Consider the following 18,367-nt stretch of genomic DNA (forward strand, 5'->3'; position numbering starts at 1 on the left):
GTAGTGGATCCCAAGTTTCATGGAAACATACAATATCCTGAGCGGGAAGGGACCCACAGGAATCATCCGGTCCAGCCCCTGGCCCTGCCCAGACCCCCCAACAATCCCCCCCAGGACGATGGATCCAGCCCCTGGCCCTGCCCAGACCCCCCAACATTCCCCCCAGGATGATGGATCCAGCCCCTGGCCCTGCCCAGACTCCCCAACAATCCCCCCCAGGATGATGGATCCAGCCCCTGGCCCTGCCCAGACCCCCCAAAAATCCCCCCAGGATGATGGATCCAGCCCCTGGCCCTGCCCAGACCCCCCAACAATCCCCCCAGGATGATGGATCCAGCCCCTGGCCCTGCCCAGACCCCCCAACAATCCCCCCAGGATGATGGATCCAGCCCCTGGCCCTGCCCAGACCCCCCAAAAATCCCCCCAGGATGATGGATCCAGCCCCTGGCCCTGCCCAGACCCCCCAACAATCCCCCCAGGATGATGGATCCAGCCCCTGGCCCTGCCCAGACCCCCCAACAATCCCCCCAGGATGATGGATCCAGCCCCTGGCCCTGCCCAGACCCCCCAACAATCCCCCCAGGATGATGGATCCAGCCCCTGGCCCTGCCCAGACCCCCCAACAATCCCCCCAGGATGATGGATCCAGCCCCTGGCCCTGCCCAGACCCCCCAACAATCCCCCCAGGATGATGGATCCAGCCCCTGGCCCTGCCCAGACCCCCCAACAATCCCCCCAGGATGATGGATCCAGCCCCTGGCCCTGCCCAGACCCCCCAACAATCCCCCCTGTCCATCCCTGGTGCCCAAAGGCTCCTGGAGCTCCGGCAGCCTCGGGGCCGTGCCCATTCCCTGGGGAGCCTGGGCAGTGCCCAGCAGCCTCTGGGGGAAGCAGAACCTTTCCCTGCTCTGCAGCCTGAGCCTGCCCTGGCCCAGCTCCAGCCACTCCTGGGTGCTGCCCCTGGCCCAGAGCAGAGCTCGGAGCTGCCCTTGGGAGGAGGTCTCAGACTGCTCTGGCTGAGCCAAGATGGACTGGTACTCAAAAGCAGGAATTCCATTAATACCTTTTAACTGTATACAGATGAATTTTGGTATTGAATAACACTGTTATCAGGGGTAAAGGGTGAACAAGAGTTAGTCAGCCACCACACAAGGTCTGATCTCATTAGCAATGCACGAGTGCAGTTAAATCCCTGAATATCATTGGACGCATACAGGAGAGAGAAATATTTTAAAAGTCTAGTCCACACTCTGAAAAACAACCTGCATGGGGAGGTGCATACCAAAATGTCTGCATGGAAATAAAATGTGTCCCTGAACAATTGTGAGAACAGGCCTGCTGGGCATTTCTAGCTGCACAGACAGCGTGGCTGTGCTGTGTGCTTGTAGTTAATGCAAACCTCACCAGTTTCAATTTTATCGTAAGAAAAGTCTGTTCTTTGACTGTTAGAAAATTACACCCATCAATATTCCTAATGGAAATATGCTGTTCATTTCAGAATTCAATCAAGAACACAACACCTGAAAAATAATATACCCATGTCCACGTGGAAACCATATTGCAAGTGGCCACTCTGCAAAGTCACTGTGCTCCACACAGCTTCACGCAGATCTGAATGACTGCTCCAAGATACCAACAGGGAAAAATGAAGAGGCAGCAGAGATGATTTCAATGACAAGAGCAGTGGCGGAAGTGAAGTCTAGCCAACTTTAAATTCTTTTCATTATTTTTATAGCAACAATAATCCCCAGCGTTCATTATGATTTCCTGTGTGCTATTAAATGACCATATGCCAAATTATAATAGACTAAACAATTTTTTCTGATTTGTCTAGGCCATAACTTCTGGATGATGCATTAAAATAGCAATTGTTCTCAGGAATACACTTGGCAGAAGGCAGCCAAGATCGCAGTGTTGCAATATAATAATGGATGATTATGTTCTGAAATGTTTTGCAAAAGTATCAAGTAAATATAGCAAACTCCCAGTCTAAATGAGATTTTAGCTGTAATTAGAATTAGCTGAAAAGATGAAGGATTTATTCTACCATAATTTTATCATCAGACAAGGAAATGAATAGCTTTTTAATGAGAGAATAAATATTGTATCATATTAGTTCTGGAGTTGAGAGTGCCTGAGTTTTGGGCAGAGAGGTGGAGGTGGGGCTCAGCTGGAGGAGCCCAGGGAGGCAGGGAGGTGCCTGCAGTGTCCAAGTGATCTTCCCAGCTGGGCAGGGACGCCTCCCCAAGGGATCCTGCACTGCAAAGCTCCCCAGAAGCTGGACAGATTCCTGCCTCCGGCTGGGGGGCTGTTCTGAGCAGACCCAGAGCTCCCCCAGCACGGTTTAACCTCAGTGCTCTGCAATGTGTCCCTTCCCTGGACCCTGCAATTCCCCTGGGCTCCTCGGAAAGGAGCAGCTCCCAGGGAAAGCAGGGGGGAGCACATCTCCAGATCCAAGAATCAGTCGAGTCACACTGCTTAATCTTTAGGGCCTATCACAAAGGTAACTTAGGGAGTTTTTCATAAAACACACGAGGTGAGGGATGTGGAAGAGTTCTGTGCACAAGGAGTTCTGTGCATCAGCGAGTGTGGGAGGAGCTCAGCCTGCCACAGATCTTTATCCTCCTGCACATTGCTCCATGCAAACCCTTGATGCTTACCAATTTTCAAGAAATTTGGTGCATACTAATAAGAAAAGATTTTTGAAGGATAAAAGTTATTGTTGCAGAAATCTATTCAGCCCTAACTAGTCTCCCACGTTTAACATTTAATTTGATTTTTTTTCTCCTTGACTGAATGTTGTTCTCTTCCTCGAGTAATTTCAAGAAAATAACATAATAAAGTAAATTGATAGCCTCTTCCTTATTGTTTGTGAAGCAAGAAAAACCACCAGGAATCAGTACCTTGCACATTTAACATAATTCTCTCCATTAATTTTTGATTTTAAGCTGTTCTGCATTATCAGACCAATCTTTGAATAGTTTTTAGCTTGGACTTCATGACAAACTTGTGCAAAAGAGGGCCTCTTATTTTATTTACACAAAATAACATTATGATATCAAGATCTGCTTTGCAAATTCAGTTGCATGACACATATGGCAAAGCCAGTTCTTCGTATAAACCCTTTAGTCCTGAAAATGGCTGAAATTTTAAATTCTAAGTATGCTAAATTTGGACAAGACTCAAATGAGTATTATTGTATTTTTCCACAGCAACTAGAAACCAGGCTGAATTTACTCTTAAGCAGAATTAAGGGAGGTGCATCACTGCTGTGTCAAAATTTGCAAGACCTCCTTTAAAAGGACAGCTGAACTGGGAGATGAGACAACATCAGCTTTCAGCTGTACCCCAGCAGTTTAGGGTTTCCTGTGCATTTCCAGACAGGAAATCATCCCACTGGGAAATGGAGTTTTGCTTCCTGAAATGAACCCCTTCTCCCAGGGCAGCACTGGGGCACAGCACCAGCACAGATCCCTCTCTCTCAGTGCCAGCACCATGGCCTCACTCATCACGTGTGAAATAGGAGAATGAAAGACTGAAGAACTCCCTCTGCATCAAACTGACTTCATGCCTGTGAGCAGCCGCAGAGTCTGGTCATGTGTATCTGTGTGTGCTGGGAATCATGCACCAGGAGCATGGAATGACAGGACAACTGATAGAGGGAAGATTTAGGGCAGATATTAGGAAAAAAATTGTTCCCTTGGAGGGTGGGCAGGCCCTGGCACAGGGTGCCTAGAGCAGCTGGGGCTGCCCCTGGATCCCTGGCAGTGCCCAAGGCCAGGTTGGACACTGGGGCTTGGAGCAGCCTGGGACAGTGGGAGGTGTCCCTGCCATGGCAGGGGATGGCACTGGGTGGGATTTAAGGTCCCTTCCAGCCAAACCATCCTGGAATTTTTTAATAAAAGCCAATGTGCACTGGTCTCATGTGAAATGTGTTTTTTTAGATGACAAGAGCTCTGATCTCTATACATTTCTGCTGTATATGTAGCTGGTAACTTTCATTTTTCCCAGTGTGTGATTCCGAAGCAGACCAGCAGCAGTAACTCCCTGTGAGCCCCTCTGCAGCTCTGCATCCCTCTTGCTGGAGTACATTCCAGGCCTCACTGGAGAGAACAGCAAAAACCCCTCAACTGAATGCAAATTAACAGAAAGTTTTCTGTGCCATTCACATAACATAATTAGTCTTATGAGACAGAAGTATTTAGTCCAGAAAAGGAAATTCTTCATATTTAAAGATACTTGGGGGAAAATATTCTCTTAGTTATTGCACTGAATAATGAGAAGCTGACATCCCCCAGTTCATGTTCTGTGTTTTGCATGGGAGGGCTTTACAGGTCAATGTAAAGGATTAGAATTTGAGGCTGCAGTTCTACAGAGATAAGTGTATATATAACTTTATACGTAACTTTATATTTGATGAGCAAACAGCTAAGATTCTAGAGGTATCCCACCACAGAGGAATTCTAGGTCATGGCAAGATTTGTATGTACTAAATACAGAAGTGAAATCGTTACAGAACTGGTGATTTGCATCTGGACAATAGAAGTCGCTTCAAAAATGCTAAGCAAGTTTTGTAGAATCCTATTCTGAGTTCTGTAGAATCCTATGAAAGGAAATCTTAATCCTTTGCATTTTTAAATTATGTTTTATAGCACTGTATTGGATTACTGAGATGTTTAAAGTCAATAATCCCCAGCTGCTCCTAAGAAGAGTTTTTTAAATGTAGCCACATTTTCCTGTAGCAGCATTGAGATTCAGCATTACAAAACCATAGACAAAGCCAGAAAATGATGGCTCTTTGAAAACAGAAGTCATTGTGCAGGGAAGAGGAAGAGAAATAACCCCCTAAACAGTGTGATGTGCTATCTGTCAGCATCCACCTCTGAATTCATCATGGAAGGAGGGCATTTTCCCCAAGCTTTGATTTAATTTGTGCTCGATGGGGAAGGGTGAGATTGCCTCTTGCTGTACCTCATATAAAGCAGGGGAAAGCAGGAAGACAACTTAGTACATTATGGAGTGAATGACACAGAAATAAGCCTGAGAGAGTGATATTAAAAGGCTTGGGAAATGAAAAATGGCTGTAAACAGAGTTTTACATTTACTTGCTGCCCTGGGGAGATCCACTTAAGATAAATGTGACAGAGGCTGTCTGGTTTAAAGCATAAAGTCTACAGAAACACAACCAGCATAAGAAAGGCAGTCTTATTAAAGAATATGGTGATTGATAGAGTCGTTTCAAGTAATGACTAATCTTTTGGTAGAGTTTATTTTAAATAGTAATTGTGTTTTGTGCTTCTCAGACACACCAGAATTCTCATAATTCTGTGGATGCTCCAAGGCCAGCGAGGCTGCAGCCAAGCCCATGCTAGTCTCAGTCATTTTGGTATCATGTAAGTGGCTATCAATGACAGCCTGAGGAGGACACAAATGACAACTTAAGTAAACTTACTTGCAACTACTAATGCTGTATTTACATGCTAAGCCCACCCTGAATATTTTTCCCCCTAAGAATTGATATGTATGCATATCTGAATAGCGTTTGTGCTGTGACTGATAATCTCTTTGGTTTGTGCCAGAAATGAGACAGAAAGTCAAGATTAAAGGGTAAAAACCTATCAAAACCTAATGATTGCAGGCAGGTCTATTGAGCTCTCAAACCAAGGCAGACAGAATGCCAGCCAGCAATCCATTTCTGCTCGGATCCATAACCTCTAGCTGAAAGGCTGGCAGCCCCCTCAGGAGCAGAAATCTAAATGCAGTCTGTGGTTTTGCACTTACAGCTTCATTTCCAGAGGCAGCTTCAGCAGTGCTGCCCAAAAGCCAGACTACTAAAGCATGCTGGGTGGTCTTTGTGTGGCCAGTGTGTTCCTCTACAAAACATTCTTCCCCTTTGAATTTAATCCTACTGGACTCCTCAATCCCCTTGTCCCCTTCAGTTTGGTCTCCCTCACGCAGGAAAGTTCCTGATGAAAGACTTCCCCTCCTTAGAGAGGTTCACATTACAGGCCCTGCAACATTTATCTTTCTAAAACTCGACAAGTTAGGGAATTACTGAGAGTTCCCTTTACAAATACATTTGCTAAAAAGAGAAAGGTGAGAGCTGAATTACCAATCAAAAGCCTTCTCCTTTCCTCAGCTTTCTTGGAGCTGCGGAAGGAAGAGCTCAGATCCTTTAGCCATGCCTGTGGAAGGTTCTTCTTTTGATAGCTTGCTTAACTATTCCAGTTTAGTGCAGATTTCTTCCATAAAGAGCATAAAAGCCACTTTGAGATTTCTGAATGAAAAATTGAATCAATAATTAATTTTTGCCTAGGCAGAGGTTGTGTGTGAGGAGACCAATTTTGGCTCAAAAGTATGAGATAACAACCTCAGAATATTCAAACGCATTCCCAAAGCAGCCTCAGTGCCACTAAGAAAGGAGACCATCACTGTTTAAATACCTAATGGGAGGCTACAGCTGGACAGACCAAATCTTCACATTTCGATTATTATTTGCAACCTATTAAATCACAAGATTATAATTAAAACAATGTTTGCATGAGTCTTTTCTGAGATGCCTGGCTGTAATTAGTCACCATAGAATATTTCCATGTAACCTAAAAAACCCCAAGAACACAAACACAAAGAAAACACCATCTTCATTACAACAATTTCCTTTTGGCTTCCTGATCTGCTCTGAGCACAAATCAGAGGAATTGTATGAATTTTTAGGGTTCACAGGCTCTAAGGACTAAGGCATAATTCCCAACTTTTTATTGCAAACCCAAAAATCCAGCAAGAGGTGCTAGGATGACGCAATGAGATGCTAAACATAAAACCAAAACACAAATAAATACAATAATAGCACAAAAAAGATAGACTGCTGTCAGCTTGCAATTAAAATTTGGATTTCAGTCAACTGATCCATTAAAAAAAAAGGCAAAGGATTCAGCATATTTTTCATAAGCATAAATCATTCTGAGTTAAACCTGTTCATCACAACTTTCTAACTGATCACATGAACAGTTAGAAACCCATCCCAGACCTAGCTTGGCACTATTTCTGACCTATAATTAATCATTAGATGATGGTGGCAAAACATTTCATTTCTGTTTTTGTGACAGAGCCAGCAGCAACAACAGATTTAAGGCAGTGCCTTGCTTTAGCTGGAATGATGTTTGGTGTCATTGTTACCATGCAGAAAAGGCAAATTTTAAATACATGAACTGATATTTTACAGAGTTTATTGTGGAAAATTGGCCAAAAATGGACATTTAAAAAATCAGATTAGTGATATTCATAGCTGAATCTATGAATCAACTTCATTAGATGTATTTTGGAAGTGCATTAGGGGTTTTGAGGCTATAAATACCTTTTGTCACTTTTACTCTGGTGCCAAGGGCAAGCCTTGGCCTTAAGAGTGCAATAACCAGGTCTGCTGGGATGTATCTGCAGGTCCTGGAACACAACCTCATTTCTGCCTCTTGCACCAGCAGTGCCCTCTTTAATCAGCAGGAGATTATCAAAGTACTGGAGTGAGAATGAACCAATGTCCAGTCAGGTAAACTTCACCTTCCACGTCAACAACAATTTTCTCATTAATGAAAATGCCTGAAGTGCCCTTAAAAATGAGTTTGGGGAAAAGAAAGAGGAAAACCTAACATTTGGTAGGACTGCTGGATCAAGAACAATTTAAATTTTTGATGAAATGACCTCAAAATGATGCAAGTAGAAGGAAAAAAAATACATTTATAGAAGTGAAATAAATTCAAAACTTATAATTTAAAAAATGCCATGCATGTACAAATATACGCATAAAAATACTAAAAGTTCCATTCACCAGAACAGGAATGGCAATTTTTTTCTCCACATTAAACATGCCTTTACATTCAGCATATTTTCTACCAAAATGTTCTTTTTAATATGTTGCCAGGGTGATATCACTATTTCAATCCAACCAATTTCCTTTGAAGTCTCCCATAACAGTAATTAAATAAATTGCTCTTGGAGTAATTATGTTGGCTTTTTTTCTTCCTGGAAAAGGAACTGTTAGTTTAAAGAGAGATGAGAGAGTCTGTCACCAAACATAATCTTTCTAGAAACATTGGTTTCTAGCAATAGCTTGCTACATTTATTGGAAGAAGGATGGAATACTTAAAAACTTTGGACCTTTTTAGCTTTTTTAAAGGAAATGTCAGCTTCCCAGCTGAAGTAAGCCCCGAGCTAAAACGACTGCTGACAGTCCTGGGAGTGCAGAGAGAAAGAAAATGGAAGTTGGGTCAATAGAAAGCTTTTTAATTCTATGTATTAAGCCCAAGAGGGCTGGTGGGAACTGGAAGGCCAAATTGCAGTATTAAAGCAAGTGGATGGTGAACAATAAGAAGAGGATGGAGAGCCCAGGACTGATGATCCAGAGGAGGGCACAAAATGGAACAGTCCCCAAATCCATCATGTTGGAGCCCTTGGAGACTGAGCTGCTGCAGCTGGGGAGGTTCTGTGTGGCCATCCCTCAGCTCCAGTGCCTCCCCTCTCTGCTCTGGGAACTCTGGAAGGCAAACGAGGCTTTCACAGCTCCACAGAGTTTCCAAATGTGTAACTTTGTGTTCTAGCTGTACTTTGGCTTTGGCTCCAAGTCAGGCTAAAATTGTTAGGTCTAGCATATTGGGCATCTCATGAGTTTTTGAGGGTTTTTTTCCAGAATAAGTTATTTTACCTTTGCTAGGGATTCCCTTTTATTTGTGGGGATTTGGCATTCATCTGATCAGCAGCACTGATTTCAGAACAAGCTTAGCTAACTCTCACCTTGTTCTCTGGCTTAGTCTGATACCTCAGACGTCATGGAATTTAAGTTCTGGTGCTTGCTAGTATTGTTCAAATTGCAAAGAACATGGGGATTTCCATTTAAAGATTTTCTTTTAATTCCTTGACTATGTTTTTCTTTATGTGTGATGCTGAAACACCCATCCTCCTTTTCCTTTAAATCCCTCTGGTATATGAGACAATGTTGCATAGGGATAACCCACATGGATCAGTATCTGAATTTCTTTATGGAGCCTTTACCATATCCCACCCAAGGACAGTGACCCAGTGCTTGTCTGCAAGCTAAACGTCTACTTTCTCACCACACTGAAGACCCAAAGACAGTGTTTTCAACTTAAAAACTCACAAGGGTGAGCAAAAGGACAGTAAGAAATAGCTTCCTGGAAATCCAGTGGTCAGAGGGAATAAAGCACCAGACAGGCACCAGCTGGAGAAACTGGATCTGGGGATTCATCCAAGAACAGGGAACATCTTTCTGAGCAGACAGACATATTTCTTGTTCCAATGGATGGCTGACAGGGTAAACATTGCTATAAAAAACTTAACATGATTTTTTTTTTTTTTTTAACTCTTCATGCAAATTTTGTGAACCCCTTCTGGCTTAAGCTTCAGCAAGTGAGCTTAGAATCAGACCCAAGGAATGGCAAATCCATATTATAAGCAGGAAGAATAATTACGAAGGTCACGCCCAGGCACTTGAATTATGTTTGTAAACACAGTTTGAACTAAACCCAGCCATGATACGTGACAGGAATGATGGTGTAACAATGAGATTGCCAATAGGAGTGTTCACTAAATGCTTATTTAATAATGGGGCTTCAATAAATAGTGTAAAACATAATTTTCCACATGCTAATGTGAACTTGTTAAAATTTCAGTGCTTTGTAAGCCCTTAGGGCAGTGTCACCGTTGCTTGTGACATGCTCAAGCTGGTGACATGCCCAAGCTAGGGTGAGCTGCCAGCACAGGCAGCAGGACCCAGCTGGATTCTTAGGCAGCATCAGTACCACTTCTGGCCTGCCCAGGCCTTGGGTTTGGTTAATTTATTTGGCTCTAAGAAGTTATCTAAGGACCAAAGGGCCATTGCCTGATTCGCTTGGGCTTATTGCTTCACTCAGAATGACTCTGTGCTGTAACACAGTGGGTTTATGTGCATGTTTGAAATGAAAGGGTAAAAATAATAATGCACTTGTCCATACACGGTGAACTACTTGTGTAGTCAGGAGACAGCACAGGAGGAGAGAGGAGATCTGAAAATTGGAGGATGGTGGGGCTGGAAACTGCTCTCCAGGGCTCAGCCATGGAATCACTGCATCCTGGGAGCTGCACAAAGCTCAGGGACAGCACAGGGAGCAGAGGGTGATGTTCAACACCCAGAAAATCACCTTTCACAGCAACACAAGCTGCCATGTGCCCTACAGAGCCCAGGGGAAAGTGCAGCCTGAGGAGCAGGTTTTCAAACTTAACAGTGACTCTGGAAAAATAACATGTTAGAAACAGAACAATGGCTCTGGGTCCAGGGAGAAGGATCCAACCCTGAGTTCTCTGGGATAAGGTCCTGCCCCCATCCTGTCTCAAGACCTCTGCCTGAGGCAGCTGATGGTTCCTCTCCATCAGGAAAAGGCAGGGACTGAGAGTCCTCTGCACCACTTTTAACGGTACATAACTTGTAAAAGAGCTCAGTGTGGCAGAACTGATAATTGTCTGGTTAGACTCTTTAGAATTTAGGCCAACAGAACATTCTTGGCTTCTAATTTCTGTTCTTTTGGGTTAGATGAGCTCAACAAGCTACAGCAGATTAAACTGGCAGAGACTTCAAGGACCCTGCACTGAGACCTGGATGTGACCCCACAACTGCTCAGAAGCAAAGCACTCAGCTGGACAAAGGGCAGTGAGCTGTGCAGAGGAACAGAGGGAACAGCACTGGGGAGCAGAGGGAACCTGGATAACCCTAACCCAACAGAGCCCCAGCCCCTTCTTGGGAGAGTGGTTTTGACAGCTGTTAAAAAGTCATTACCGTTCTGTTCTTCCCTGGGACGTATTCCCACTTAAACAATTAATTATCTCTGCATTTGTTAAATATAAAACAAATCAAATTACTACAAACCTACAAGGAGAAAAGTGGCCATGCCTTTTGTTGGACACACAACTCTGGTGTCATTCTGCTAAGGCTGGGAGCAGCAGAGGGGTGATAACCAGTGGGTCAGGGGCTTTACTGGGAGAGAGCACAGCACAGTCTTTGTTGAGCTGTCCTTGGGGTGAGCCTGTTCCTGGGATGGGGCTGTTCTCTCCTGGGCCTCACGCATGGCAGAGAGGGACAGGAGACACAGGTGGCCCCTTTGGGCTGATGAGCAGGACAGCAGAGCAGTGAAGGCTGCAGCTGGCTCCCAGCCTTGGGATGAACAGCTCATTAGTGAGTGCTAACTGTTTGTGTGAGCACGTTTCCTGGAATAAATAGGGAATATCTTCTACCCAGCGTGCTGCAAGTCACACATGCTGCCTGCAGTAAGTATGAGAACATCTCAGGAGGTCAAGGCAGAGCCTTTGGCTTGGTTGGTTATTTTGCTTCAGTGACACCCTGGTTCACAAAATACACCTGATGGCACGAACCCCAGCCAGGATGGCCAGGAGGCCTCTGACAGTGGCCAGGCTTTGCAGGTTATGTAATCTGCTTTTCTGTTTTGTGGGGAGAGATGGGAGAGCTGGAGGCTAAATGGCCAAGCTCTCCCGTAAAAGAAGGGCTAAAGCTGCAAAAGTACAGGGGGTCAGACCCCATGCCCATGAATACTCAGTATTTTAGGCTGTTGTTTCTCAAAGAAGATCGTGTTCATAAACAGAACCAGAAAATACCCTTCAGGGTCCGTCCTGCTTTTGATTCCAAATGTTATGTTGGCTCAGACTTCCCCTTTCCTGGCCTCTCCCATTATCCCATTGAATTCATTAGGAGACTGTGGCTACTGGCCAAAAGAAACGGGTAATGCATCCCAGAGCCCACATTCTTTGAAATATCTTCTGAGACAGGAATTTATGGCATCAATATAATGAAACTCGGATTACAGCATAAAAGTATGAGTCTGTCTGCTTGCCACACATACCAGAATTATACAGAAAATTTGAGCCATGGAACACCGAGGAAATTGGGGAAAATATGCACTCCCATCTAGAGGGAGGCTTTAGGACTTGGTTGCACCAAGTTAGAGAACAAGTTAAACCAAGTTTAAGAACAGCCTTGAGCAAGAGAGAAATCACACATGATGCTAGACAGGTAGCAGCAGCAGACCTGAAAGAACTGCTATGGAATCACAAACACTTTGGCTTTGGCACACTGAATTTAGCAAATTTAGCCTGGTCTACAGCAGTTACTACCTTAGATAAGAAAAAATAGAATCGAGTCCTGACTCCATTCTCATTTTGTCCCTCCTGCCCCGACCAGCCCTGGAGAGTTACTTTTTTCTTTAAGGTATCTGTTTCATGTGTTATATTCCATGCCATTCTCTTTGATGCTATGTTTGTTATTATATATTCAATGATTATCAAATGGGTGCTTTCTATCCCCAAAAATCCACATTATTCTCCTGCAGTGATTACTGCAGTATTGCTTTCATAGACCAGAAACTGGACAGCTTTTTTCTGTAAAGGAACAGAAGGAGAGACTTCACCTAAAAGCTTGGAACAAGCCTTCATTTATGAGACAAGGGAATCATTTTTATTTCACTAAATGAATTCAGTGGGCTGCCACAGGCCAGTCATAATCTGTTATTGTTTCCCTACAATCTTGTACTATTAATTTTTATTTTTAATGAACTGTCCAGTCTAGTTTAGCTGTGGAAGCTATGATGGAGCTGCAATAGAAATGGTTTATGTCATGCCTTTGTCAAAAAGCTTTCCCCTACAGCAGCAGAATGTAATTGAAAAGCCATTTTAAAATAAAAGTAACTGAGTGCTTGCAAATGCAGGCTGTCAGGAATGGAGAGGGACCTTTGCATTACATTAGATTTTACCAGTCATTACCTCTGTGTCTTTATTAGTGTTTATACAGATGAGGAAAGCCACAGAAACTGCATCTGCTGCATGGTTATAGCAGCAAGTGTTCCTGCAAGATATATTTTTAAGAAGTTTTTCTACAACAGTGACTAACAGTGTAATAATTGGCTGGGTTAAACACCTCAAAATAATTAAATACACTAAATTTTGATTTATTTTATGGTATACATAATATGTCAATTTTTGAGACAGCAAACTAACATCTGAGCAGAATTCAAATAGTTTTTATTGCATATGAAACCTTGAAAGACTGAGTGCACAGCAATCTTTTCATGTGTAATATCTATGAGAAAGGCACGAAGGAAACGAAAGGCTGTTTCGTTTTCTCTTGAGTTTATTTTTCTAGCCCTGGCTATGTGTATTTTTTTCTTGGAAACACTATAGTTTAAATTTTAAATATGCTATTATTCTCCTCCTCACCATCACTATTAAAACACAAAGTGATCAACTATGTGTATATATATATATATATATATATATATATATATATATATATATATACACACACACATATATATGTATATATATACACACAGAGGTACATGTAGATAGGTATACAGGTGTGTGTATATATACACACTGTATATTTATGTATTTATTGTTAAATCTGACAACAGTTTTATCCACAAAATTAAAGTTGTTTCAGAAATACTCCAGTATAGCTTTTAATTCCCACTTTTCACCTTTGAAGCAACTGTGGAACTGTTATCAGTTCATTTTATTGGAGCACAATTTCCAAGTAGTTGAGGTTATTTTGACCCAGAAATGACTGGAGTTTTGGGGAGTTTTTCAGTCAATGGATCAATCTTTTCATGCCCTTTCTCTGCTGGCCAATCTCGGTGCAGTGCAAATTCCTTAGGGAATCTCATCCTGTGGGGGGGGGGGGGGGAAATTTCAGGAGTTTCCCCATTCCTTAGCCCAGCCAGGCTGCTCCAGATTCTGCTCCAGAGCTCCACCCTGCAGCCCAGACATGGCCGGGATTCCCCAAAAGGCTGGAAAATGCAGGGATGAGTCTCTGATGACTCAGTTGTTTCAGGATTCAACCAGGAACAAACTTTTTGCCACAAAAAAAGCTGAATTTCAGCTCAGGTACATGTTCATTGTTTCCAAAACCAAATCACTCATTTCAGCAATCTTCTACATTGAAGATTCTTTCAAGGCAACATGAAAATAATTTTCTATTAAAAAGAAGATAGGAAAACCTGAAATGTCCATGTCAGTAAGTACTGAGACCATAAGAGACAGGACAGTGTCAATGTATTTCCCCACTTGATGTCTTTGAAACCTTTGTAATTTCTAACAAAGTAATCATTCTTCTTTGGTATCTGTTTGACCAGAATAGGTCTTAAAATTATCCTAACAAAGTTTCCAAAGCACAAGCAGGGTCTTGAAGAGAACCAAAAAGGCAGAAGTAATAAATTCAGACTCCATCTCATTGCACAGACTATGTGAAATGACACTTAGTCTTCTTAATAGTTCACTCTCAGGCATTTCTTTAAGAGCCACCTGGAGATTCCCTGTACTTTGGAGTGTCATCCTCCTAAAATCAAAGCTTTTGCCCTCACATGTGAGTCTACTTCATTTAGATTACTGATATCCATCCTAAAATTCATGTAGTGAGCTAATCCTGCAAGTACACTGGGTGTCTCTTCTGTGGGCTGACACTGAGAATTCAAAATATGGATTTTAAAAACCTACAGAAGTGGGTATTTGTAGAGAAGCAAAGAGAAGATGTGAGACAGGATAAAAGAGGCAGCTGGAGGGGGAACACTCTGCTCTGACTTGTCGGTTGGGCTCAACATGCAGAACAGGGATTCCAAGGGAAAATTAATTTTCTTTCCACGTGCCATCTGTGCAAAAACAAAACTATAGAGGAATTCCATTCCAAGATGTGCTCTGTGCATTGTGAACAGCCTGGTTTTCCAATTATGGTCTTTCTACATAAGAATGAAATATTACATATGAAAGAGGCAAAGTATGCATTATACAGCCCTAACTTATAGATTTAGGAAGTGAACTTCAGTTTCTCATCCCATTTGAGAAACTCATCACAGCCTCCCAGGATCTGAGAGGGCTGCAGGGAGAGAGAGGGGCTGGAGAGGGGCTCTGCACCAGGAGCTGCAGTGCCAGGGGCAAGGGCTTCACACTGCCAGAGGGGAAATTCAGTCAGGTATTGGGAATGAGGAATAGTTCCCTGGCAGGGTGGGCAGGCCCTGGCACAGGGTGCCCAGAGCAGCTGGGGCTGCCCCTTGTTCCCTGGCAGTGCCCCAGGCCAGGTTGGATACTGGGGCTTGGAGCAGCCTGGGACAGTGGGAGGTGTCCCTGCCATGGCAGGGGTGGCACTGGAGGGACTTTTAGGTCCCAGCCCAACCCATTCTGGGATTCCTTGATTTTATGATTCTATGAGAGTGTTCTTACATTGGGGTCCTGAGGATTCTTTATTCCTGTGGGATGCTTTACAGAATAATATAATCATAGGGAAGTGTAACTGTTGTGCTTATCCTCAATCTCTCTTGAAATTCAGTATAGAAAATCCAAGCAGCACAGGAAGAAAATGTCCAGTCAGGACATTCCCAGTTTCTGTAGCTCCTTGGTCACCTTCTGTAGTGACTGGGCCAAGGCTGTGTCACAACCCCAGCAGCTCAGCAGGGCCTTGCTGTCTGCCCCACTGCTCTTTTTTCCATGAACAATAGTTAAACATGAATATTTTACCTTTTCAACTCTTGTCCTTATCCAGATACTGTAACAGGAAATTTGCATTCCTGAATAGGCACAGCTGGAAGTAATTTAAGAAAGATTCTTCAAAGGAAGGGAAGAGAATTTAGGAAGCATATGGAGTCACAGGTTTACATGATAATCAACAAAAGCAGCTCTTGTTCCTCCTCTTTTGCAGGGAGACACTTCACACTCCAAGCAGAGGGAACATCCCACAGTCTCTCTGCAGGAAGCTTTCTTTCACAAATTATTTGCTTTAACTCTGAAATGCAAAGAAGTCTATGAAAAAAAAGACAACACTTTGTCAGATAAAACTTTGGTAGGGACCCAGTTAAAATTCACTTATCTCACACACTACTGAGAGTGATGGGCTGTTTTCCTTTAAGCTTATTCCTCATAGTCCTTTAGTTTCTAAATATTAAGTCTGTTTAGAAGTGGAACTGAGTCAAGAACAAGTGGAGTAGAAAGGGGCCTGAAATAAACCATGAACTAGATATTAGAAAATGCCAAAAGAGGCAAAACTGTGGTGAGAAAATTCATGTAACTGTGCATGGAGCAGAGACATGCAGAACTAATTTCAGATATTTTCTCTATGTCTTCTTGATACCCAGGAATGAATTTGAAACCTAGTCAGGGAGTCCTCAAACCAAGCCCTCTTTAGAATCGTTCCGTTGAGAAACTGGATTTGAGCAAGAGCTGAGCACTGCAAAATGTGGCTTTTGTGCTCAGACAGGACCCGAATCTGCCGTGCTGAACTCTGCCATTGCTCAGGAGTTGATTCAGCCCAGTGCTGCTGGTGTCATCCAGCCTGGCTGCTGCAGGCCCCTCCCCAAATCTGGGGACAGCACACACACACATCCCCTAAAGCTGCTCACAAGGATGTGGAAGTGTTGGTCCATTTGGCTGACAGAAATAAGATAATTGTCATTTAAGGAATTTTCACAGAAATTAAGCATCTGTCAAGCAGGACCTGAGTGAATTGAATGTAGAAAGTGTGAATGAGTCAGCAAGACAAAGAACTTTTATATCCTGGCACTGTACTTTTTATCCCACACGATTCAGGTGGGCTCATGCCTTTGGTTCTGTATAAATGGCAGTGTTTGGATATTTATTATCTGTTACACATAATCTGTTTCTGTGTTAAACTTAGAAACAATGGACATTCCTGTAAATGAGCAATTATCACCTCTGTGGAATTGCAGCAACAGCACAACTGAAAGTCACAGAGGATCTGAAAAATTCAAGGCATCAGAGCAGCAGATCCAACTACTTTTACATCTAGAGTTTCCCAGAGTTTTTTACTTCCACACTTTCCACCTTCTCTGAAGCCTAAGAGTCACCATGAAGTTACTTTCCTAACCCAATTTGAGCAGTTATCCTGAGCTCAACAGTATTGCACAAAATATCAGAGAAAGAGTCCAAACGAGGAATTTATCACTCACTAGAATAAGGAAAGAATGAACCTGTTTGACTGATCACTTCCAGCTGAAAACCTAAATATCAGAAAAATTCTTACATTTCTGTTCTTCAGTGCTCCACTGCTGTGAATTTTCAAGTGATACTTTGATGTTTAAAACAAGAAATTCAACAAAAGACATTCAAAACATGTCCCTTATCAAACTGTGCTGTACAGAGGTAGAAGGATGGTCTGTGCCTACAGCTGACAGCTATCAGGAGCTCTGGTTAAACTCTCTGAGGATCAGTGCCTGCAGAAATGTTCCCTGTACTGCACAAACATTGTAGACACTGCAGAAACAAGGTCTCAGCCATGGACCCCTGACATCCCTCAGGAGATCACAGGGCCGGATGCAGGACTTACCTTCACCCACAGGAAACCTGCTGCCAGTTGATGTAGCATATTCCACACATATGAAATGCCACTTCAGGAGCTGTGACACCTGTCAGCCCTCTGCTGCCACTCAGCCACTACTTCAGCTCTGGCTGCAAAGAAGGAAAAAGGACATTTGAAATCCAAACTATTGGTGGGGCCATAAAAAAAGGAAACTGAAGCCTGGCCTGTAAACTACCACAGCAGCCTAAAGAGAATCTAAAGAGAAGCAACCAAATACTACTTATAATTAATCAATAGCTTTTACCTAGAATCACAGAAGTCCAGGTTTGGAAAGGACCTTAAAGACAACCCAGTGCCACCCCTGCCATGGGCAGGGACACCTCCCACCATCCCAGCCCCGTCCAACCTGGGATATTTAAGACTGACTTTTGCTACAATGTTCCCATAACTAAAATGCTTGAGGCCTTATCAAAATTCTTTCACATCCCTTTTGTGTTATCTATGGAAAAAATCTGTTCTGGCAATGTTATCCAAGACAAGACATACTGTAGTGAAAAAAGGAACAGCTGCAGATGCCATTAAGCAGCAAGATGTGCTTTAAACATTTCTAAGTGCTCTAAAGGAATATTAGAAAATTAGTGGGTTTATCATTATGATGGAAAAGGGAGAAGATTATTTTAGGAAGTGGAACTGCCACTACAGTAGTAAAAATATCCATAAGAGAAAACAAAAAAACGAAACTAAACAAACCCCCCCCCCCAAAACAAAACAAAACAACCAAAAAAAGCCACAAACTCACAAAACCCCCAAACAAGTAAGAGGTGCCTCTGCCTGTAAGAAGTTCATCTACAGCCATTTCAGTGGTTACAATTCATTCATAAATGGGGCAGGAAGTTGAGTCAGTCTGGACAAAGGGAGCAGGAACAAAAAGAAACCTGCTGAATCATTTCTCATGACAAGTCTTGAATTTATATTGGTAAATTAAGGATGGTCACAATTTCCCAGAGCAGTCAT

The 18,367-nt window shown here is 43.0% G+C and overlaps 1 protein-coding gene across 3 annotated transcripts in view; it reads right to left on the reverse strand.

The window, feature by feature from the left end:
- Window positions 1–18,367, reverse strand: part of CDH11 (cadherin 11) — an 82,134-nt gene that overhangs the window by 24,044 nt on the left and 39,723 nt on the right. For 2 of the 3 annotated variants that reach the window (XM_050978846.1, XM_050978847.1), the window contains exons 3-4: window positions 17,381–17,502; window positions 15,559–15,840 (exon numbers count right to left, since the gene is read on the reverse strand). The gene's annotated coding sequence lies outside the window, so the exon portion shown is untranslated. The remainder of the gene's footprint in view (window positions 1–15,558; window positions 15,841–17,380; window positions 17,503–18,367) is intronic. The other variant, XM_050978845.1, reaches the window with a different exon arrangement.

Source organism: Serinus canaria, chromosome 11, assembly GCF_022539315.1.
Source record: "Serinus canaria isolate serCan28SL12 chromosome 11, serCan2020, whole genome shotgun sequence".
Taxonomy (NCBI): Eukaryota; Metazoa; Chordata; class Aves; order Passeriformes; family Fringillidae; genus Serinus; species Serinus canaria.